A 26,444-nucleotide genomic window follows, 5' to 3' on the forward strand; every position below is an offset into this window, starting at 1 on the left:
AGAGAAAATGGACAGGAAATGGAAAAGAGAGAAACAAGAGAAAGAAAAACTGCACAGACACTGGGTGTTCTCAGCCTCTGTCCCAATGACATATTTGCTCATTCATTTGAGCTTGTACTTGGAATTAATATTAGTTCCTGCAGACAAAGGGAATGATCCCCACATGGTTTCAGGCTTTTATTTCACCTTCCCCATAGTTTGACTTATAGAATAGATAGAAAATAACTTTCAGACCAAGCAATGTGTTGGTGGTGACAGTTTCATGATGTTTGTAAAGCTGAACTTTCTACCAAGCACTCTGCGTGAAACATCATTCTTGTCAACAAGTCACCTTGAAATGATAATTAAAGGACACATCTATTGCTCTGTTGGTATGTCAGAGCATTTGAAAATATCCCAATATATGACATGCAGCCGAAACCGGTTTGGCTCAGTGGATAGAGCATAGGCCTGTGAACTGAAAGGTCCCAGGTTCGATTCCGGTCAAGGGCTTGTAACTTGGTTGCAGGCACATCCTCAGTAGGGGGTGTCCAAGAGGCAGCTGATCGATGATTCTCTCTCATCGATGTTTCTAGCTTTCTATCTCTCTCCATTCCTCTCTGTAAAAAATCAGTAAAATATATTTAAAAAAAGGAAAATATGTGATATGCAATATGACCATGGAAATAGATTGAGTTATAATTATTTCAATAAAAGGTTGATATACCGATCTGAAAGAATACCTGAGGTTTAAAGGATTGGGTTGTAGGAAACAGAACAGCCTGGCACCCAGTAAGTATCCCATAATATCAGCTATTATTATTATTATTACCCAGGCTTTCACTTCTTGTCAGAATTGCTATTTTGCTGTAGAAACTGCATGTTTATAGATATTATAAGGAATTGGAGAAACAAGTTGAATTTAAAAGGGAATGGTCCCAAGAAACAAAAGTAAGTTTGTCTTCCCCACACTAGAAGTTGAAGTTTGCATGTGCTTTAATTTCATTTCTAATCCATGTTCAATGAAATGAATATTATTTTAGAGCAGCGATTTTCAACCTTTTTTCATCTCATGGCACACATGAACTAATTAATAACATTCTGCAGCACACCAAAAATACAGTTTTTACTGATCTGACAAAAATAAATAGTATAATTTTGATTCGTTCACACCAGACATCTATTGTTGTATTGGCTGTGTCATTATTTTATTTGACAATCTAAGAGAAAAGAGGTCAGTACCACTGTCTTAATAGTCAGGTACTATACTAATGTTTTAAAAAATTCTTGCAGCACACTGGTTAAAAATCGCTGACTTAGAGTATGGTGAAAAGGATATAGGATCTGGGATTAGATTCCTATTGAAACCCTGCCATATTCTTTGTGACTGGGGTAGTTACTTTAGGTGTAATCCTCAGCATCATCTGTGTATTGGGAATAATTGCCCTTATGGTTAAAGGAAAGATAACATAAAAAAATAAAAGGTAAAAACTAGGAACAGTTTTAGAACGTATTTATTTTAATCTGTTATAAGCATGTTATCTTTTGAGGGACAATAAAAAATTATTGAAACATCAAGGAAATTTCCTATTAAAACCTTATAAAGTAGTCTTAGCTCTCTCTAAAATATTTAATTAGTCATTTGACCCATTGGGCTAACTTTCCCTGAGATAAGGTTCTTCTCTCCATAGCTTGTTTCTCTTTCCTCCTACATGGAAGACTCTGGGAATGAAAATGGGTCCCTGATGAGACACCTGCCCTGCTGGGTGCTGGAAATCTGACATGAGAAGAGCTCTAAGCTGGGCAAGTGCAAGGAGACATTGGAGGGTCGAGGACGACGTCACTGAAGGGGCCTGGAGCAGTTCAGGAAGGCTTCAGGGAGTAGCTTCCTTGTGCTGGGCCACAAGAATGAGTAAAATCTTTCTAGCAGTGAAGGTATCTCTAGGGAAAGAACATTGCTAACTATAAGACATATTGGGTATCACATGCATCTAAACATTTATTTAGATGAAAAGTTGTGTATCATAATTAGCTAGTGTTATAACTCAAAAGCAAAATTAAAAACTTTAGTAACTTCACTTCCAATACTATTGGTAATATTTATTTCTACTGTCCTATGTGTCCTATATACTTTATACATTTTAACTAGCTTAAATTAACCTCACATGATCTTGAGGACACTGCTATTATTACACCCATTTGACATATGAGAAAACTGAAGCACAGAGATGTTAAGATACTTGCCAAAGATAACACATCTTATAAGTAGAAAAACAAAGATTTGATCCAAGACCGTCTGGCTCCGGATCCTAGGCTTGTATCCACTACACTCTGCCGCCTCTACAGCAACAATCTGGAAGATGAAATACCAAGACGTTATTTCCAACTCTTTAAAATAGTATTTACTCTACAAATCAGTCTAGGTGATTTTCTAAAAACAGGCTTTCACAGTTTTGCAGTCATTGCCAAATCATGTAAAATGTAAGTTTGGGGGACTTACTAAGAATTCATAAATTGCTTTCAGATTCCTATCTAGACTTCCATGGGAGTGGAAGTGACTTTATTATTATAAGTGTTCAGGATTTCATCTGTCAGTAATAGAGAGGGTACTGAACTAACTTTCATTATTCCCAATACACAGATGATTCTGAGGATTACACCTAAAGTAACTACCCCAGTCACAAAGAATATGGCAGGGTTTTAATAGGAATCTAATCCCAGATCCTATATCCTTTTCACCATACTCTAAGTCAGCGATTTTTAACCAGTGTGCTGCAAGAATTTTCTCAACCAATCAATCTATCCGTCGTTTATGACACAAAGGCAGTGTGATCAAGTTTATGTTAAAAATTAACATTAATGCCCAGCTGGTGTGGTTCAGTGGTTGAGCATTGACCTATGAATCAGGAGGTTATGGTTCAATTTCTGATCAGGGCACATACCCAGAAGAGGAAGCCAATCAATGATTCTCTCTGATCACTGATGTTTCTATCTTTCTCTCTCTCTGAAATCAATAAAAATATATATTTTTAAATTAACATTAATGAAAATAAGAGGGAGGTTTATTTTAAAAATCAGAGGTAAATGTTTTCCTCTATTCAGAGTGACTCATTGGCCTTAATAAAAGCCTTTGAGTTTTCTTGTCCACTTATAGCTGAAGAATCAGTTTGGCTGTTGTAATATGACATGCAGGTAGCCACATTAAAAATATTTTTTTAATTTCATTTATTTTATTATTTTATTTTATTAATCCCTGTATCTTGCTATCTGCGTGCTAAAACCCAGAGTGAGCTCTTTGGAGTCTTCTGGCCAGTGGCAATCCCTCTGCAGGTGCCCGGGCCTGTGCACCTTAAGTTATCAGCATCTATGAATTCTCTGGGGAGTTACTTCTCTCCATTTCTCTTTCTCTTTCTCTTATTTTTCTGCTTACTTCCCTTTCTCTTCCTCTGTCTTCCCTCAGACACATCTTACCTAAAATGCTCTGCTCTGACTTTGAATTGAAGAATGGCCTTGATTACAAATGCGCAGATAGGCCCAGCCTCCCAGGAAGAAAATCTGCTGTGGCCTTGGCAGCATGGCAGGTGCCAATTTGAGCTGTGCAGGGACACTCAGCATCCTCTACAGCTCTTGTCTCTTGATTAGGCCCTAGAGCCAAGGCTTCCAGGAGGAGCCACACTTGTCAGCTGTCAATCAGGAGGCAGTCTGTCCCTCCCAGGCACTGCCCCTGCCACAGGAGGGTGACCAGACTGTAAAAATGAAATAGACTTCAGTGGGATGCCAGAAATTCATTTTCTCCCTCGAATGCTTTCATCTCACTCATTTCACTGTGTTTACAGGCCCACGGGTTTCCTAAGGGCAGCCACGATTTAGATTTACAGCTCCCCAGGCAGTCTGATTCTGAGGAAAAGTTACAGCACCTGTAATGTATTACTGTCTCCTGGAGGAGCAAAGAATGTCAGGGGCTGCAGAGGTTGGCTGCCCCAATAACTGCATTGCAGCACTGACATATGCAGGCTGGGCTGGACAAACCTTAGCCTCTGTCGTGACTACCTGCACATAAACACAGAACATATTCCAGTTCTTAGAGATTTGGTGGTGGTGATAGTGATAGTAACTTCAATGTGTCATTATAAGAGGTTCTGCAAAGCAGAAATCCAGGCAGCCACTTCCCATACAGTGGACAGGGCAGAGTTCGGATATAAGGCCCAGAAATTAGACTGGATTTGGGGGAGGGAAACATACAACATTCTGGCTGGGGTAGGGGAAGGGGTTATTGTTGGCCAAAACAGAGGCTCCCTATAAAGGATTATCTCTCTTCCTGATTCGTTTCAGTTAAAATTTGGTGCAAAAATTCTCTTTGCTAAGAGAAGTAGGACCAGCATTAAGGTGAGTGCCAAGGGAAGTTGTCAAATGCATGAGGGCAAGGTGATTAATCACTGCCTTGCAAGGTGCAGACTCTGACTCTGGAAATTTAGCTTCCTTGAGGATCTGAATGCTGCCACTGAGCTAGGTACTCACTGAGGGAGCAAAATCTGTAACAAGTCACTTTCTGAATCCGAAGAAGGTGGTGGGTATTTGAAATGTTGACCTACGTCTGTTCTCCAGCTTGCCTCTAGCAAGAGCCCTGGAACATGGAGATCCACAGACTTCATTGTCCTTCCTCCAAGTGCCCTGTCTTGTTCTCAAAGGTCCTGTCTGAGTTCCATTCACTAATCTTAGCATGTATGCATTGCTTGGTGTTTCAGGGTGTATAGTAGTAGTATACTAAGACACTCATTTGCTTCTGCACCTCCCCCTTCTCATTCTGCTCTGCTATCTAGTAGTATCTGATAGAGATCATTGTCTCTCTCTGTGAGCTTCTCAGGTGTGTGTGTGTGAGGACCAAATGAATAAAGGTTGAACTGCCAAGTAGAAATCCACACTTATGACTATTTAATTAAATGTGGCTTTTAATAAAAACAATCCAGTATCATTTGGAAACTGTTTTCCAGAATCCAGTGATAATCTCACAACCTGAAAGAACATGATGGACTCTATTAATTGTGTTTATCCTGCCCCTCCCCTGATGCCACTATTTAGGACTGTTGACAGGCCTACGTTAGGTACATAATTTTTTTAACTGGTAAGAAACTAATTGTTTGATGGCATGATCTAGGATAATCAAAGAAATAAATCCATTTCCATTAAATATTAATATTTCAGCCAAAGTTATTAATTTTATAATGCAGAGTTTTTAAGATACTTTGTCTTAAGGAGAAACCAAAGACCAAATGTCTGGGTGAGCAACAGAGAGGATATAGCACCATAGAGAGTTCAGTGAATCCTGCTTCTCTTGCCTTCTAGAAATACATTTCCCAGTTCTCCATGCAGTTAAGTAGACCCATGTTATTGTCTTCTGGCAGACCTCCAGGTCTGGTCCCATGTGATCCCCTTCCACTGGATGGGTGCAGAAGAGAATGAGGCCCTAAAGCATGTGGAATCACATGGGACAAAGAGTCTGGTCACTGAATGATAGTATGGAGTACACACACACAGATAGTATGTGCCTGTCTTCCTCACCCGTTCCTCACCCCGTATTCATATGCTGTTCCATGTTGGACTCTGATATGGGTGAGAAATAAACTCATAATGTGACAAACCACTGAGATTTGGGAGTTTATATGTAACATATGATGAAATCAGTGATTTGTTGCTAGATTAAAAACAGTACAGAAACATTATCTCTTGATAAATGTCAATATACCTTCCCTATCCCTCCCCATCCTTTGTTCTAATGGGCTTTTTCTTCCTCTGTCACCAGTACTTCATTTTTGTTGAGCAAATTCACCTTGCCAAAGAAGATGGCCAAGATTACCAATTTGGGAAAATACTCCAGAAGTACATACTAACTTGCTGACACTAACACAAAGAAAGTAAGATTATGTTAGATGAGTTTTAGCTTACATCTAATCAAGTTTAGACCATTAATAATGTTAAAGAGAATTTCTCCTCTTTTCTTATGTGTTATAAATAAGTAAATAAGTGGTTTGAAAGATTTTGCAGCATTCTTAATGCAAAATTATAGGTATGAATAATAATAGCTTACATTCATAGTAGACTTAATATGGGTCAATTATTGTACTAAGTACTTTAACATGAATTATTTCCATAAAATATCAAATTAAGGCCTGGAAGGTCATGTAATTTGCTTAAGTTTACATAGTTAGGAAGCAGCAGATCTGGGAATCCAATAATCCAAGACAACCTGCCTCCAAAGTCCATGCTCTTATATACTGTACTTTCCCTAATGAAAGAGCAACAAATGTCAAGTCTACCTTAAGATGAATGGTGATTCTGATCCTTATAGCAAAAAATAATCCATATTTCTAGGCCAAAATATCCACTTTAATTTGTTTTTCCTGTAGCAAAGGCATTTGAAATGGCGGGGCCATGATGGCCACTCTGTATAGGACTTCTGACAAGCCAGCTAATCAGTTCTTAATCCTCACTGTTGATTTTCCTTCCCTATGCACATGTTGCTTGGTATTTCTGTGATTTTTATGCACCATGTTCTACTGTACCCATATCCTATCTTGCCCGACCCTGTTCTACAAGAAGTACACAGGCCTGCATCTTGTGACAAGAACAAACCCAGGGCAAAAGAGAAACTAAGAAAGTAATGCTTAGTTTAGCTTAGTTCAGCTTTTAGTCTTCCATAGATACTACTGCCATGATAGCTGGCTTGGGACATATATAGCAGAATTTCTTGCTGTTCCTATATTAAAAATGTGTTTCAGAAACAGCTGGTGTGTTATGAATGCAACTGAGTGCCTTAAGAAGTGGGATGATTGGAATACCACTCCTAAGCACCCAGACTGTTGATATTTGAGAGCTGGTAAATGACATGGCAGGAAGGTGTGCAATGAGGACTGGAGGTTGCTGAGCATGAGAGTCAAGCACCCGGCATCTGATGGGTTTGTGAACCTGTCTTTCACCTAACCATGACAGTGGAGAACTTTTCTGAGAAGTAGTTAGTTTATATTTGTAAATCAATCCTCATATCTCTGTAGTAAGATGTTGGCTGAGAAAAATGCTTTATGGACAAACAGGGATGGCATATAGGTGGCACTGAACAGTTATTCTTTATTTCTTCTGTGATAAAAATGTTCAGATTTGTGTGGGAGGACTTTTTGTTCAGTTATCAATTAGGAGAATGTCACTGTATTAACAAAAATATTAGCCTTAAAGGCTGCACAGCCTGTTTTAAAAATATCACAACTGCCCAGCCAATGAACCAGGAGGTCACTATTCAATTCCAGGTCAGGGTATATGCCCAGGTTGCTGGCTGCATTTCAAGAAGGGGGCAAGCAGGAGGCAGCCAATCAATGATTCTTTCTCATTAATGTTTCTCTCTCTCCCTCTTCCTTCCTCTCTAAAATCAATAAAAATATATTTTAAATAATCACAGCTAACATTAAGAATGATATATAGTTTGCAATTCAATTTTATATGTATTTCATTTGATGTTTCAGAAAAGTTAAATTGGAGAGACAAATGTTGCTGTTATCATCCCATCTTAAAGATGGAGAAACTGGGGGTAGGATAAGGGCATGTGATAGGGGGTAGGGAGGCTGGGGAAGGTCAGTGGGGGGGGGGAGATATATGTACTACTGTATGTAATACTTTAAACAATAAAATAAAATTTTTAAAGTTAAAAAAGATAGAGAAACTGAGATTTTAAAATATATTTTATTGACTTTTTACAGAGAGGAAGGGAGAAAGATAGAGAGCTAGAAATGTTGATGAGAGAGAAACATCAACCAGCTGCCTCTTGCACACCCCCTACCAGGTATGTGTCCGCAACCAATGTACCTGCCCTTGCCCGGAATCGAACCTGGGACCTTTCAGTCTGCAGACCGATGCTTTACCACTAAGCCAAACCAGCTTCAATGAGAAACAGATTTTAAAAGGTTAAGTGAACTGCCCAGTTTACCTAAGAAGTGATGCTGCATTAATTACTTTTCTGAACTCCCTCTCTCTTGAAACTCTACTTTTGGCTTCTAGGAAAGGATATTCCTCATTCTTCCATTTACCATCTTTTATATTTTCTCAGTTTTATTTCTTGGATATTTATTCCAGTCTTCCTTTACTAGTAAGAGTGGACATTCCAGATCTATACTTGTCCTTTCCTTTCCTTCCTCTCTCTTCTTTGATAAACTCTCATCAGAAAAATTCATCCACCCACACTGGAAGGAAACCAAAGATTGGTTTGCTCAACATTCATGTCTTCTTCTTATTTTATCTTCCCCTATAATAAAAGCAGGAAAGCTAAAAATTACATTTCCCACACTCACATGCAGCTAGGTTTCAGGGTACAGAATGAGTTCCACCAATTAGAAAATATGCTAGATATTTGAATGTCTTTATTGAGATATAATTTACATTCTATACAACTCACCCATTTAAAATGTATAATTCAATGGCTTAATATGAAGCATAGTAACCTCCATCTTGTATAAAACTGTTTTTGAATTCTCTGCTATTGTTAGATAGTCCCTTGTTCTGTAAACTGTCATTTTTAGACAGTCTCTTATTCTATAAAATAACTGTTTTAATTTGAATAATAGAAAAAGATAAAAACCTAACTTTCTGATCTTGCAAGACAGCCATCTAATTTAATGAACTAATACTGATAATAATTCCCATATTCTTATGACAAATGTTTGTTCTTTATGTATCCAAGATTACAAACTGTCTGTAACAATAACTCACTCAGAGCTCTTTGTAATATCTGCAAAGAAGCTCAAGAAGTATAAATATGGGAAACTTCCTGTATGTGTTGCTCAGAGATTTGGAAGAGACACCTCCCTATGGGCCACACACAATAAAGGACTCCTAATTAATTGACCCATTGAGGTGTCTTGTATCTCACTCGTTGATTTACCATACAACAAATATATGTTCACTAAGTTGTACAACCACTACCACAATCAAGAAAAGATGTACTTTTGAAAGGCAAAAGTGACACAAAAGCCATATACTCCCTGCTTTTGATTATTATTGCTGGCAAGCACAATGATAAAAGCATTGGGTTTCTCTGCAGAAGTTTTGTAGTATCCAGTCACTGACTTTCCTGCATGTCAGGAGGCAGTTCCAGCAGCAGCAGTAGTGGCTCTGATTACTTGCTCAAATTTCCTAATTATGGTGATTACAGCTTTCCTAGCATGTTATTTCTGCAGCATTATTCCTGGAAATCCAGTATAGAGCTTGTTCCTCCAGTCTTCCTAATGATTTCATGAACCCTTAATTCCATATACTATTAATTCCTTGTTGAAATATAGTGTGATTTGTTTCTTACAGACCAATTTGAGCTCAATTTTTATTATTTTTAACTTCTAATTTCTTACTTATATTCTCTACATTGAGAAATACTCCATAGTCAGCATGCCCCCAAACTAACCTGATTGTCCTTATTCATAAACTTGCTCACTGTTCCAGTTCTCTTACCCAGTGATTGACTATACCCAACAGCTCAATTGCCAGGTCAATTGCCCTCATTGTATCTCCAGTTTCTCAATCTTTAAGATGGAATGATAACAGCAACATTTGTCTCTCCCATTTAACTTTTCTGAAACATCAAATTCTCTTTTCCTACAGTCAGTTAATTAGTCACCAAATTCTGGATTTCATGGTTCTCTATCATTCATCTCAGACCTTCTTTCTCTGTTCAGATTGTTACAAAGAGTACAGTCCTTACACCCAATTGAACCCCCTCCCACTCTCAGATCAGCCTTTACAGAGGCTAGAATAATCTATCTAAAGCACCATTCTCATAATGTCATGTTCTTTCTTAGTAGCTCCCCTGGCCTATTGGACAAAATATAAAATTTACATTCCTTTACCGTGGTGTACAAGGCCATTCAAGACTTGGCCTTAATCTCTCTGTACTCGTTTTCTGCTGTTTTTTTTTTTTCCCTCACAGTTTATACTTTAGTCACATTAAATTATACACTATGGCCTTTCACACTTTTTATTATTAATCCTAACCAGAGGATATTTTTTCCATTGATTTTCTAGAGAGTGTGGAAGGTAGGGAGGGAGTAGAAGAGAGAAAGAGAGAGAGAAACATCAATGTGAGAGAGGCATATCAATAGGTTGCCTCCCACATGTGCCCAGACCAGGGTCAGGATTGAAGATACAACCCAGGTATGTGCCTTTGACCAGGAATTGAACTCAGGACCCTTCTGTGCATGGGATGACTCTCTAACCATTGAGGAATATAGGCCAGAGCCACAGTCTTATTTTTGAGAATGCTGTTTCTTAACCTCATTTTACTGTTGAATTCTGTTACCTTTCAGAACCCTATTTAAGTGTCATCTTGACTATGAAGCCCTTACTGACCAACTTCCCTTAAAACCCCACTACAACTCAGAATCAATTTCTGCCTCCTCTTTTTCACTCTGGATATTCTATTATTGCCCATATTTCAGATATTGTGTTCGTCTCACTATCTGGTACTGTTTCTTAAAACTACATACCCAAAGCACCTAGCACAGAGCCTGGAACACAACAGATACTCAGAGTATAATTGAAGAAGTTAATTGAACTTGAACTTATTAATCCCAGATATAGTCATATTTCCACTAAATGTTTAAGAAAAAGTTGACGAGATAATTTATTGATATCAGTATGTACTTTAGCCTCCCTAGGATTTGAGACAATGTAGCATAATCAAGAAAGCATTCTTCTCTGGAAATTCCATTTCTAGATATATATCCAAAAGATTGAAATTGGGATTTTGAATAGGTATTTTACACCATGTTCATAGCAGCATCAGTCACACTAGCCAAAAGGTGAAAATAACACAAATGCCCATCAGCAGATGAATAGATACATTAAAATGCAATATCTATACTAATAAAAGAGAAAAATACTAATTGACCATATCTTTGCTATGCCCACAGCCAATCAGAGTGAGTATGCAAATTAGCCCAACAAAGATGGTGGTTAATTTGGATATGCTGAGGGAGGGAGGGAGGAGTGAAGACTGAAGACAGCATAGAAGGAAGAGGGAGGGAAAGCAGAAAGCAAGGTGGCTGTGAGAGGGAAAGCACAGTTGGGGTGGGCCAGATGGGGCTGGCAGAGCTACCAGGAGGAAAAGCATGGGGTGGGAAGTGGGGGTCAGAAGCAGCAGGGAAAGTGCAGTGGGGGGTGGGGCGGGAGAGGTGGTGGTGGCGGGAAGAAAGCCCACCAGAAGCCCTGTTCTTGCAAGAATCTTCCTGCAATGGGCCCCTAGTTTATATATAATAGAACATTATTGAACCTTTTAAAAAAGGAAGGAAATTCTGATACATGCTACAACATGGATGAAACTTGAAGACATTGTGCTGAATGACATCAGCCAGACACAAAAGGACAAATATTGGGTGGTTCTGTAAGGTACCTAAAGAAGTCAAACTCATAAAATTAGGAAGGAGAATTGTGGTTGCCAGGGGCTAAAGGAAAAGGTAAATGAAGTTATTTTTTAGTGGATACATAATTTCAGTTTGAGATGGTAAAAATGTTCTGGAGATAAAGAGGGGTGATAATTTCACTAAAAATGTAAATATATTTAATGCCACTAAACTGTACACTTAAAGTAGGTAAAATGGTAATTTTTATATTATATATATTTTAGCACAATAAAAAGCACTTTTCTGTTCTGGAATACATGAGTTCTATTCTCAGTCCTCCATCACACAACTGTATAAAATTAAACTTGATACTCTACTTTCCCAAGCCTCAGCTTCCTCACCTATATAATGAAGCACTGAAATAAGGCTTGACAGTTTCTTCTACCTATACAATGATTTGCCACATATTGGAAGATCCAGTTCTCTTTTGGTTGAAGTTCCGTGTCCAGGACTGTGCTGAGGAAGTTTCATCACATCACAGCCCTGGAGACTACAGGCTTATGGGAGACAGCTAAGCTTTCACAGAAGGGTCCCAGTGATGGTTGACTGGAATGTGATACTTCTTTGTGTCCATGGCATATCAATATTGGAACAAAATAGCTCTCCAGGTTTCAGTTAACCATTCATTCTTCCATAAATTCATTCAACATCCATTAAGTACTTGCCATGAGTTAAGAACTCTACTAAGTGCCAGAGATATAATATCAATAAGACATGCATGGTTCAGCATTCACAGTAGAGTGGGAGATACTGGCATGGTAACAAATACTTAAAATAAAAGGATTTTGTATTTAAAAAAAACAAAATGAGGATATGTACAAAGAACTATGGAATTTGAACTAGTCTTAAATGAGAAGGAGTTCATGAAGCAGGAACTGAGTAAGAGCATTCTGATTCTCTTCTTTCTTGATCTACTCCATTCATGTTGCCCCAATATTGAAGCTAGGATGTAAGAATTTAGGAAAGGCTGCCATAACCATGGCATGATGGTTTCTTTAAATAGCATTTTTAAATGGATATATTCTGATACTTCTCATAGATATACTCTCTTAATATCCTTTAAAGGCCCCCTTGGGCAAAGATAAAATATTACCCACAATCTACTAGTCTCTTAATAGCTTTGCCAATGTTTGCTGTTCCAGTGTCAACAGTCATTATATAGCTTGGCTTTCAATGTGGGATTAAACCTCTTTTTTTTTTTTCACTAATCAGAAAAGCATTTGGATAGTTAGTATACTCTTTAGAATTCCATTGCAAAAGAATGAGGTTCTGCCAGATCCTGTCATGGAAGAAGTAAACAGACACAAAAGGTGGTGGTGGGGGGTACTTCTAAAAGGGAAGTGCTGACAGGTTACACTCAGACATGCAGCACCCAAAGGTCATTGACTTGGAGGATGTGCCAAAGTTGGCCAGCAGGTCCCAGCATGCAGGGGCTGGAAGGGAACTAATTAATTAAAGGGTGTCAAACATGTTGTCAGAATGCAGACAACAGAAAATAAAATGGACTTCGCATGATTTAACCAGTAGGGGAAGTGTAAGATCATACTGAACTCATAAAAAATGTTTCAGGAACAGATAAGTTTCAACATCTTTTAATTCTATCATGGTTAGACGATAAATTGCTGTTTCAAATTATAGCTTTAAAAAAAGAGGAACTAAAGACTTTCTAAAAAGAATAAATAAAGTGTAACATTTATTGATCACTTACAATATGCCAAATACTGAAAGAAGCCTTTGGACAAATAAGTTGACACTTCCAGTTACATTTTATTATATGTAGTGCTGTGTAGTGTCAGCCCTGGTGCCATTTTGTTTATATTCTCTCATTTAATGAAATTAAAGCTCTTTTTAAAAAATATATATTTTATTGATTTTCTACAGAGAGGGAGAGAGAGGGATAGTTAGAAACATCAATTAGAGAAAATCATCAATTAGCTGCCTCTTGCACACCCCCTACTGGGGATATGCCCGCAACCCAGGTACATGCCCTTGACCGGAATCGAACCCGGGACCTTCCAGTCCACAGGCTGACGCTCTGTCCACTGTTTCGGCAAATTAAAACTCCTTGAAGGCGATGCTATTTTTACAGATGAGGAAGCACGCAACAAACCTAGGTCCTAATTCTGGTTCCATAATATATCACTGTGTTACATGTTTGAAAGTTACTTAACCTCACTGAACCAAGAAGTCCTTTCTCTTCCCACTCTTCCATATCAATACCAGGTATAGCAGCCATTACAATATGAATGGCTTTCATGGGAACAACTAAGAAAATAGTCCAACTGCCTTGCTGGCCTGAGGAGAATGCTGACATGGGGCGGGTTTTGCCTCAACCTTCCTTTTTTCCTTTTAAAAGGTTTTCTTCTCAAGGCCTGAGCCTTTTCAAGCTCTCTTCTCCCCCCTCTTTTCATGTCAAAGTATATCACTCCCAGGAATGTTTTTTGATGACAACACAATATCATCTATATTTTACCAAAAAACTATGCATTGAACTAGGATCCATAAGCATTCATTACCATCTCTTTGGAAATATTGCAAGGAAGGGTTCTCCTGCCAGGCTTCTTTTGTTTTATAATATATTTTATTGATTTTTAGAAAGAGAGAAAGGGAGAGAAAAAGAGAGAGAAACATTGATGTAAGAGAGAAACCAATTGATTGCCTCCTATACACACCAAACGGGAGATCAAGCCCATAACCTAGGTGTGTATCCTGAATGAGAATCAAAACTGCATCCTTTTGGTGTATGGGACAACACTCCAACCAACTGAACTCGGCTTCTTTAAGTGCCTTTTCTTGGCACAGTTTCTCTATTTGTGGCTGCTGCTGGAATACAGGCTCTTAGATTCATATCCTCACCAGATAAGGATGCTTTAGTCTAGGGGTGTCGAACTCAATCAGAGAAGGGGCCAAAATCTAAAATCCAGCCTAAATCGCGGGCCGAATGGTTTACTGAACAGTCATAAACTGTCATTGTGATGGAAACGCAGCGGAGTGCAGTGATGACAGCGCGGTGCGGGCCACATTGCAAGGCCTGGCGGGATGGATTTGGCCCGCGGGCCTTGTGTTTGACACATGTGCTTTAGTCTGTTACAACCACAGGCAGATTTCCTCTTAAAAACCTTTATACTTTACTAGAGGCCTAGTGCAAAAATTCGTGCACCAGTGGGGTCCCTTGGCCTGGTCTGTGGGATTGGGCTGAAACCAGCTTTCCAATATCCCATGAGGGATACCAGATTGTGAGAGGCCAGGCCAAGGAACCCCACAGGTGCATAGTCAAGGCCAGGGAGGGACACAGGAAGTTGGCCAACTGGGGAGGGACCACAGGAGGGCTCCAGGGCATGTCTGGTCCATCTCGCTCAGTCCCAATCTGCTGGACTCTAGCAGCAAACTAACCTACCAGTCAGAACATCTTCCCCCTGGTGGTCAGTGCTTGTCATAGGAAGTGGTTGAGCAGCCTTAGCATATTATTAGCATATTATTAGCATATTACACTTTGATTGGTTGAATGGATGACCAGACACTTAGCATATTAGGCTTTTGTTATATAGGATGCTCTCTTTGGGCCTAAACATAAGGTTCAAAGCACTGCTCAAGATGGAAAAAATGATAAAAAGAGGAGGAGCAGGTGTTTTCATGTCCATTTGAATAAGACCACTCTCTTAGTCCATTGTCATGGCTTGTACTCTTGTGTAAGTGGATTGTTAAGATTCCCAGAAGGAAAGACAGAAACCATTAGTGGGCTGGGCTCCCATTCCTAATCAAGTCACACTTAGTGATTTCTTATACTATTGCCAAGTGATCTTACAGTTGCAGAAATTAAGTAAATAAAATAGTTGTTCCTTACAAAAATATTGGACATCTCTGCTTTTAAAAATATAAACAAGAAAAATATAGAAGTTAGATATTTAGGCTTCAGGAAACTGCCAAAGTGGGTTAAGATTGTTGGTAGCTCATGGTATCTCCTCATGCCCTAAAGTCTCACTAGCAAGCAGTCAACTACCCCCTTTATCTTGAAGCTCTTCTTGTTTAGATTTCAATAATAATTTCTCCCTGAAATTATCCTTGCATGGATGGTGCCTGCCTGCCCTCAGGTTTCTATTTATTATACTACATTCTCCCTCTGGATCTTGTAAATAGAGGTTTCCATTTTGTTTCAGACAATTCTTTTCAAATTTTTGAAAAAGCTGAAAATAATGAGGCATGGAAATACCGTATTTTTCGGACCATAAGATGCTCCGGACCATAAGACGCACCAGTTTTTAGAGAAGGGAAATGAAGAAAAAAAGATTCTGAAACAAATAGTGTCCTAAAATATTTTATGTGCATTAAAACCCAACATCACAGTCATAAACACATGTAATCAATCCTGTAAAGTAAACAGCAGCATTTAGAATCATTTTAGAGCCGGGCAAGCACACAGAGACCACACAGAGCCGGGCAAGTAAAAAAACTTTTTTTTTAAAGTATATGTGTAGGCTATATTTGGACCATAAGATGCAGGGACTTTTTCCCCCCACTTCTGGGGGGAAAAAAGTGTCTTATGGTCCGAAAAATACGGTAATAGTCATTGAGCACTAATTTTATACTTGGCCCTTTATATAAATGACTTTATGAAATCCCTCATAAGACTACTCTGTTCTAGATCTTTTTATTGCCATCATACAGTTGGATATACTAAATCCCATACATTGTATTGAATTTGTCAAAGGTCTCATAGTTATGCACACCGAATGAAATGAGACATTCCACCATACCATACCATCTCCCTGTACCATTGTCCCTGACACTTGCAATCCCATCCTAGACATTGTAATCTACATAATGTGAGGAGACTGGAACACTTAAATTCTGCCACAATCACCTTGACTCGTAGATTTATTTCTTCTATCCCTGGAAACAATTGCTGATCCTATTCCAACCTACAAAGCAGCTGAAGCCAGAGGGAAACACAGGAGAATCTGTGAATCAGCAGCACAAAGTTACAATACTGGGAGGAACTTGATCCTCTTGGTCTGTTCCCACTTTGGGATAAGGGGCTTTGAAGCCCCGATAGAGACTTTAATGTGTACAGAGTCACATAAGGAACTAAACTCAACTTAGAATCCATATCTTTCGAGTCTTGTGCTTTAAAGCATATCCCCATGAGCACACACAGTGTTTTTTCACCCATAAAGCTCCACTGTTTTCTACTGCTGAGGCTCAGGGTGATAAATTTTGCCTCCAGGGGTATGCTGAGAAAGAACAATTCCACACAACTGCACTTTTTGAAGAAATCAAGCCATTCAATTAAGGATCCTAAATATTCACAGGCCAATCAACTCCAATGTAAGATACATCCAGTGCTGAGATCAGAGTTAGCAGTGCATTTCCTAGCACATGACACCTTGCTTGTTTTGATTTATCCATTGTCTAAAAGATGATCCAGAAGGTGGGTGCTACTTCTAAATCACCAGGTTTTTCATTGTAAGCAACAACGTTTGCATTTTTATTACCATGGTCTACTTTTTAATAAGCTTGTACAGGGCTAATATATCATAACGACATCATTAAAACATTCATCTCTTCTAGTTATAAATTGCCTTGATGGTGCTCTGACTACATCTCCTGGAGCACCTATGACAGAATTATTCTTAAGATCCAAGCATATCATTGTCACAGCAGAAGGATGACACTGCAGCCCGGCCTGGCTCCCCTTGTCATGGAAAAGGGATATGGTGGTAGAAGGAAATGAGATAGCCAACTGTGTGGGATGCCTTTGATGGTCTGTCTCCAATGAGTTGTTAGACTCTGGAAAACCACACTTTAACCTTTCTGTGCCTCTTCTTTATCTATAAAAAATAAAATCTTTCTTTTCTAGTTTACAGGGTTCCTGTTGAAGAGCAAATAAGATAATGTGTATGAAAGCATTTTGAAGAGCAGGTTGGGTTTTCCAGAAAGCAAATTTCAAGACAAATTTTAGCATGCGGAATGTTTATTGGAAAGTGCTTTGGGATCACACTCTGAAAGACAGGAGGAGTCAAAAATAGACAGGAATAGATCCAGTAGTTTTACAGGACTAGTAATGGACTCAGCCATCACCCACAAGAACATTTTTTTTTCCCTTGAGAGAAACTTGAAAGAGGAAAGTAAATGGAACAAAATATAGTTTCTGCTGCTGAAGCTGGTCATAGGTCCATAGCAGACACTTTTCCTTATCTTCCCCCACTATCCATTTTAGAGTCCCCTCATGTCAGCTAGTGCCTCTGCTTGCCTTGGTTGCTGGCCTGGTATGGTGATCTAGACCCCCAAACCAAGTGAGTTTTAGCACCTGGTACTGTGCTCTTGTCAGACCAGGCTTGCTTGTCTTTTTATATTTATCGTCAGGTAAAGTACCAAAAGACACCCTAGTAGGTCTTCTGGGTGCCAACCATAGTCTTGCCTGTCCCTGCTGTGCAAAAATAGCCCTCTTATAAAAGTCAATTACCTCTGTCAAGATGGCATCTTCTCTTATTTCCCATTGGTCCTTAGATATATGAATCCAAGAATTAGCAGATAGCTGGCCGTAGGTATTTTTATCCTAATTATGTATTTTAAAAGTGGCAAAAAGACTAAACTGGTGAGTTTGAGGACCTAATGACTCAGTGTGAGCTAAACCTTGGCCAGGACTCAGTATACAGGGTGGGATAAAAGTAGGTTTACAGTTGTGAGTATGTGAGTTTATTCTTTATATTAGTCTTTATTAATTACTAGTGGCCTGGTGCACATTATTCATGCACACTAAAAGGGAATTAGAGGGATATTTTAATATTGCTACTTGCCCTTTCTCTATAATATTATAGAAGTGTCAGAGATGAAAGAAAATTAGTAAAATGTATATGAAAATCTCCCTCCTGTCAGAGTCTTGGGTGCGCTTTGGGATCTAGAGTCAAGTCCCCGCCCACCACCCACATGCACTTCAGAATCACAGGAGACCCAGACCTGGCTAGCCCCACCCCCATTGGATGAGACCCAGACTCGGCCATCTCTACCTCAGTCAATCTCCTCTGGGCAAGGGGCGCAGTTTCAGGTTCCCCAGCCTGGCACGGGGGCAGCGTGGGTGCATCCTGAGGTGTTCCAGTCTGGTGCTGAGGTGGAGCCGATGGCATGGCTTGATGTCCCCTGTCCAGCCCCACTGGACAGGGAGTGTGGCTTGAGGTCCCCCATCAAGCCTCGCTGTGCAGGAGATGCAGCCTGAGATCCCCTGGCCTGGTGTTGGGGCAGAGGGTGTGGCCTGGGATCCGGCCTGGTGCTGAGGTGGGGGGCATGGCCAGAGATCTCCCAGCCTGGTCTCAGGGCATAGGGCATGGCCTGAGGTCTCCTGGTAAGTCCCACCAATCAAGGAGCATGGCCCGAAGTCCCCAGTCAAGGCCCACTGAGTGAGGGGTATGGCTTGAGGTTCCCTGTCAAACCCCATGGGGTGGATGGTGCGGCCTGAGGTCTCTCACCCCGGCCTGATGCCATGCAGCTTCAAGTCCCTGCTATTCGGTCATGACATTAGGGCATCCCAGCTAATTTGCATATTCCTCTGTTATATAGATAGATTGTACTATTTTCCCTACAAACAACACTGTACTCTCTGGTCCCTCTAAAAGAGGGATTATGTTGGTGCTTAAGGTCTCTGGCACTCTGACCATATAGCAAGTGGTTCTAAAAATGTTTGGGTAGAACTTGGACCAACATGTTATTATCAGAGGCTCCTGAATTTGGCTCTTCTCACAGACATAGCAAAGTACAGTTACACATGGCACAATTCCTTCTAGAGAAATTCAGTCACTAGCTGAGTGCCTCTTATAAATAAGGTAACTGAGAAAATAGCCACATTGAAACAGATAGGAAAGGCTGAAACACAACTATTTTCATAAATCTTACCACCATCTCTGACACAGGAGCTTACAATCAAAAGAAAACCTCAACTCCTAGATTGTCCATGAGGGGTGAAGGGTTTGGACCACGAATCTAGGGCTCAAAATTTTAAGGTTTTCACCCAAATGATGGGTCCAAAACACCTAGCACTGAAAGCCAAAGGGATTGCATTTGAGTCCTACTGGACTATAGGAAACAGAGAAGTAGTTTTTAATGGATGCACATGAACTAGCCAGGTCTCTGCACAGAGGGAGCAGGCAGTGATGCTTATCTCCCCATTTTTTCCCTGGAAGGGATTGACTACATACTTTATAAGGTGCTGCCTAAGGGTTCAGCTTCTAATTAGCTCACATTTAGGTACTGACTGCAATCCTCCCTGGAGCCCAAAAGAGCAGGTAGCCGCTTCCCCTGCCTTCTCCCTTTGACTCACTCCAACAATAAAACCAAGTTGCCAATATCTCCCAGAAAGGAGCTTGTTCAACATATCTACTACCCCAACTTTTAAGCAGGACCACATAATACCTAGTTCAAATAGTCAATTAAGTATACGTTCATGAGTCCCACAGGTCTATAGCAAACACAGAGCAATTTTTAAACAGGCACAGGACACTTCCATAGCTATCTACCCAAATTTAGTATAGAGGGAGTAGGCAAAAATTCTCATCTCCCAGTTTATTTCTGCAAGGGGCTTAATTGCTAATGGCTGCCTCAGGGTCTGCCTTCTAATTACCCTGCATCTTGGTGATAATTGAGATTCTGTCCTTTGCGACATTGATAGGTCTTCGTATATTCTGAATTACTAGAAGCCAACAGAACAAAGGTGGTGACTTAGGTGGTGATAGTCACAAATATTTGAGAGGCAACCAGAAGTATGGGTCAGGCTGACTGATGAGGTTCTTTTCCTACATTAGACCAATCTGTCAAGATTAGAAGAGGTGGCTGTTTTATCTACTATGTATAATTCAACATAGAGACTAAAAAAAATGAAGATACAAGGTAATATGTTCCAAACAAAAGAATAAGATAAGTAACCAGAAACTGATCTTAATGAGATGGAGATAAGGTTCAAAATATCAGTTACAAAATAGCTCACTGAAATCAGGAAAACAATGCATGAACAAAGTGAGAATTTCAACAAGGACATAAAATACAAAAACACAACAATACACCAAATAGAAATCATAGAGCCAAATAATATAATAATTAAACATAGGGTTTTCAATAGAAGATTAGATCAATTGGAAGGATCAGAGAACTCAAAGGGCAGTGGCATTTATTTCATTAGAGGAGCAAAAAGAAATTAAAAAGAGTGAAGATAATTTAGTTTGTTGGAATAGAGTTGTTTATAGTATTTTCTTTTAAACAATCCTTTGTATTTCTGTAGGGTCTGTTGTTATTTTGCCTCTTTCATTTCTGATTTTGTTCATTTGGGTCCTCTCTCTTTGCTTCTTAGTGAGACTGGCTAGAGGTTCATCAATCTTGTTTATCCTTTCAAAGAACCAGCTCTTGATTTCATCTTTTGTATTTTTTTCCCCTTCTTTTTTGTATCTCTGTCATTTATTTTTGCTCTGCACTTTATTATCTTCTTCCTTCTGCTCATTCTGGGCTTTTCTTGTTGCTCTCTTTCTAATTCTTTAAGTTATAGAGTTAGGTGACATTACCTTTTTTTTTTTTTTTTTTTTTTTTTTTTTTTTTTTTTTTTTTTTGGTAGGCCTGTAAAACTATAAACTTCCCTCTCAGAACTGCTTTCATTGTTTCCCTTAGATTTTGGATTGTTGTGTCTTCATTGCTATGTGTTTCCAGGATGTTTTTAATTTCTTCTTTGATCTCTTTCATAACCCAATCAATGTTTAATAGCATGCTATTCAGCTTCCAAGTGTGTGAATTTTTTATTGTATTTTATTTTTAATATTATGCCATTGTGGTCTGAGAAGATGCTTGATATGTTTTCAATCATCTTGAATTTGGAGAGATGTGACCAATATGTAGTTTATCTCTGAAAATGTCCCATGTGCATTTGAGAAGAATGTATATTCCATGGCTTTGGGGTGGAATGTTCTGAAGATGTCAATTAAGTCCATCTGATCTAGTGAGTCTTTTAGGATTGCTGTTTCTTTGCTGGATTTTAGTCTAGAGGATTTATCCAGAGATGCCAGTGGGTTATTAACATGTTAAGAACCAAGCCTGTTCTGTCTTCCTTTCTGTTTAGCCCACGATATCCAACTTCACTGATATGCTGGCGGCACCAGTGACTGACCAGTCTGGGCAGAAAGTATATAACAGTGACCCAAGTGGAGGCCCTGGTATCTGGAATTTATCTTCTACAATTGAAACTTTGTAGCCTAGAGAAGAGCCAAGCCTCCTGCTTGCTCCATGGTGGCAGCTATTTCTGTTGGAATTTATGTATCTTCTATAATTGAAACAGTGTAGCCTGGAGTGAAAGCCTGAGCCAGCCAGGGCTGCAGAAGCTTGGCTTCCTCTATGGCTTGGGGCAACCCTAGCATCCTGCTCTCCCAGCTCAGTGGCTACTGCCATTTCTGTTGGAATTTATTTACATTCTATAATTGAAACTTTGTACCCTTGAGTGGAGTCCTCGGTGGCCAGGGTGGGCGGAAAGCTTGGTTTCCTCCATTGCCAGGGAAACCTAAGCCTCCCTCCTGCTCTCTGTGGCCGTAACCATCTTGGTTGGGGTTAATTTACATACTTGCTCTTATTGGCTGGTGGGTGTGGCTGGTGGGCGTGGCTGGTGGGTGTAGCAGGGTGATGGTTAATTTGTATATTACTTTTTTATTAGATAGGATAGATTATATTTCAATAAAGCTGAAAAAACAAACAAATAAATAAAAATGTTTGTTTATATTCCTGCTGGCCCCAATGTTCAGTTTCTTAAGTAAATGGCTTGAATTTCTTTAGCAAAAGACTGGAACAATAATTGCTGGGTATCTTTGTCATTATATAACAAGGCCCTTTCTCAGGTAGACTTAGTTATCTTTTCATGTTAGGTCCAAAAACTGGATTAGGTCCAGAAACCTAACAAGGAACTGGTATTTTATTGAGGGAACTACGTTCACACTTCGGATCATCCACCTTCCATTTCCTCTAATGATACAAGCAGAACAATGTTCCTGTTGGCAGACTATTTTTCCTAGGGATGCTGCATTCTTTAAATTATCTTTATAATGTTCTGCAGGTCAGGCTCTCTTGGTTACTACTCTGACCTTGGTGATAATTACAATATTCTTATCCACCTGTCTTACAACTGAATACATTGCCACCTGGCTACCATTGTTTTGGAGTACTGTCATCCCTAGTGCTATCAGTGAACTTAGTTCTGTAATTACTGTACCTTCAAACAGCTCTGTTCTGCAGACAAGTCCACCAATAAACATTTTAGTGGCTCTGGTGCTGTCTCACAAGTCATACCTACAGCCTTCTGGTGTTCCTATGGAGCAGTGTCATCTGTATGTTTTTTGGCCTCACATAGTTTTATCCACTTCTGAATGCCTACTACCCTAATCCTTTTATTCTCTTCCTCGATTACCATGAGAATTCTGACATTTGAACTTTACCTGCGTGGGATAACATTTTTTCCAGCAATTTCATTTTATCACTGTGGTGGCCTTTGTCAGAGTGTTAAAGTCTACTTCTTAGAAGAGAACAAATTCCTTTTTAGCTCCTGCCATACCTGATAGCTAGGTTTTACAGATCCTTTGGGGAATTGTCCCTTTCATCCTTTATCAGGCCCTGAAAACCCCCTTTACCAAAAAGGGGGTCAAGGTGGATCCTGGGAATAGGACATGTTTTCTTATAAGAAAGAGGCCTATTCATGATCTTTAAGCAAGGAGGCAGTGTTTGGTGTTACTAGAAAGTAGTAGGCCATTTCATTAGAATTAGAGAGTTCAGGGAAGCCTAAGAATTCAGATTTTCAAGACACAAATCCAGATATTTCCATCCCATATCAGGGTCTCAGATTTTTCCAGGGCCCTGACCTTAAAACAGCAGACCTGCCTTGGCTCTGAATTTAACCTTCTTTGGAGTTGGTAGTATAGGCTGAATGTGTGGTCCCTCAAAATCATATGGTAAAACCTAATCTCCAATATGGTGGTATTTGGAGTTGGGACCTTTGGGAAGCAATGGGTCATGAAGATGAAGCCCTCGTAAATGGGATTATTGACCTCGTAAAAGAGGCCCCGGAGCTTACTTGCCCCCTTCTGCCATCAGAGGACACAGGAAAATATGACTTTATGAATCTGGAAATGGATTTCACTAGACACAGAATCTTCCTATGCCTTAATCTTTGATTTCCTAGTATCTTGAATGTGAGAAATAAATGTGTTTTGTTTATTAGCCACTCAGTCTATGATATTTTTGTTAAAGCAGCCCAAATGAATAAAACAAAACAGTTGGCTACTTATATGATCAAGTTCTGAAACGGGTCCTAAGCTTTCTCTGCCCTCCTATTGCAAGAGTTGAAGTGTCTTTATATTCCATCAAGTTAACCCTCTCTTTTTCATATTTGGCTTTCAATTGCCTGTTAATTGCCCTCAGACTTCCATTATTGTTTTCTAGGATGTCACTCAAACTTATCATTAACCATTGAAATCTATTGTCTCTACAATTACTTCCTTCCCTCTCTTCTTACCCCATAGTTTTCAAAAGCCTGGTATATTGCACCAGTCCATATACCTGTGAACCATCCTGGTTCTCCTTCAGGTGTGTTCATTTTAACAATTGGACAGCCAGACTTCACCAACTAACCATAGTCAAGTATTTACTGACAGCCAGAGAATGAATGTATGGTTCATCTCCAAAACTCCAGCTTGCCAATTTCTTACTCCATTCAGTCTTGGTACTAATGGACCCATATTGGCTTCTCCAGGAATCAGCTCTGAGACAAGTTCAATGTGAAATTTGTTTATTAGGGTGCCCTTGGACTCACACCTATGAAAAGAGGGAAAGGGAACATGATTAGTTGGAGGCACAATTGAGTATAATGTCACCAAAACCACAGGACACTCTGGAGCTAAAAATGACTGATTAGAACTGTAAAGCATTGGACTGAAAAGGCTGGGGTCTTATAACAAAGTTTATCTGCTATTGGATGTGGGTTGCTGCCCCAACAAGGAGCATGCTTTGGAGTGATAAAAACTTTGCAGTGAAGCAATCCCTGAGGGGCTGATGGCTGGAGGCTTTCTGCCTACACAATTCTCCACAGCTAGAGCAACAAATCCCTTAGTGAGGAAGATCTGGGCAGCACACTCAAGCATTCACTACAGAAAGTATTATTACCCTTATTTCCCTGCCATCCCTCATCTCACCTCTCAAGTTCATTGCTAATTCATTCTCCCTTGCCACATTACGTGTTTGCCATCTTGGTTTCTCATCTATTAAATGGGAATAACAATCCCTCCCTTGTCTATTTCCCATAATTGTTAAAGGGTTCAGAAGGGATATTGAATATGAAAAGGCTTTGTAAACTATAAACTACTTTATAAATGCTAGGAAGTATTATTATTATTTTTCAAGATTATTAAAAATCAGGAAATATTTGGTAGAAACAACAAAAACATAGTTCATATATACCTCTTGTTCATCTTCTTTCACAAAATTACCTAGTGTTCCCGAAACCGGTTTGGCTCAGTGGTAGAGTGTCGATCTGCGGACTGAAAGGTCCCAGGTTCGATTCCAGTCAAGGGCATGTACCTTGGTTGCAGGCACATCCCCGGTAGGAGGTGTGCAAGAGGCAGCTGGTCAGTTTCTCTCTCATTGTCGTTTCTAACTCTCTATCTCTCTCCCTTCCTCTCTGTAAAAAATCAATAAAATATATATATAAAAAAGAAAAAGAAAAAAGAAAGGTCCCAGGTTCGATTCCGGTCAAGGGCATGTAAGTTGGTTGCGGGCACATCCCAGGTAGGGGGTGTGCAAGAGGCAGCTGGTCTGGTAGGGGTTGTGCAAGAGGCAGCTGGTCGATGTTTCTCTCTCATCAGCGTTTCTAGCTCTCTATCTCTCTCCCTTCCTCTCTGTAAAAAATCAATAAAATATATTTAAAAAAACAACAACAAAAAATTACCTAGTGTTTTGGTTGGCAGTACAAGTTTATGCTCCTCATAATCATACTGCTCAAAGATACTAGATCTTTTGAAAGCTATTTTGAATATCAGAAAATCATCTTCATATTTTAATATGAATGCCAAATGCTCAGTAACAAAGATCTGATATTTGGTGATGGAGATGAGGGGGCAAATGTGGTGCTTTGTATATTGCCTTTCCACATAAACCATGTGAAGTCTGGAAATGGGGTCTTCTAAATGCCACGTCAAATAGCAGTCTCTTTATTTTCATTTCTGGAATCCCTGTTGACACCTTTAAGAGACAGGAAAACCCACAAATCCTGTCACGCCATTCCTGATCTACAGACTCTACTGTCAGTTCTTGCTTCATTTCTTGGAAAAATGTAGTTAACGTCTGGAGAGCATAAATCTGTAAAAACACAAAATTAATACATCATATCCATCTTCAAAGTATCCACATTTGGGAATTGGGAAACTACAGAAAGTATTTTTCCTGCAACAAATCAGAGACTCAGCCAGACACCGCAGCCCCAGAATGCACCTGTGCTCAGCAGTTCTATCTGGGGAGTAACCCAGCATGATCTACTGCGCTGGCTCTTTCACAGAGAAGCCACAGAAGGGAGGAGAAGGATGTCTGAGGGTTTGTCTGGGGAAAAATAAAGGAAATAATTGTTCTAAAAAAAAAGGAGAAATTGGTATTTCACTGGCAGCCCAAGTTGCACAGGAGCACTTTAAACTTCTGTGACTGGTATCCTTCATCTGACAATCATCAACTTGTTTAAAAATCTCTCACCTGGGATTTTACTGCCTGCAATCATACAACTGACACTGAGAGTGTCTAGATGCCCATATGTTCTTGGCAGGGGCCCTAGGGTACTCTAGTGTGCTGTGGCCTGAATTCCTCTTGCCAACATACGTATGTGAAGCAGCCAAACAAGAAACGCATTTTCCACACAAGCTATCAGCTATCAAGGAAAAGGAAGTAACACTGTGATTTCAATAAACTGCAGCGTGAATGGTAAAGGGTAGTTTTTGCCCCAGACAGAGTGCTCACCCACACTTTACACTGCCCCCAGTTCTG

The sequence above is a fragment of the Pipistrellus kuhlii genome, unplaced genomic scaffold, assembly GCF_014108245.1.
Source record: "Pipistrellus kuhlii isolate mPipKuh1 unplaced genomic scaffold, mPipKuh1.p scaffold_m20_p_12, whole genome shotgun sequence".
NCBI lineage: Eukaryota > Metazoa > Chordata > Mammalia > Chiroptera > Vespertilionidae > Pipistrellus > Pipistrellus kuhlii.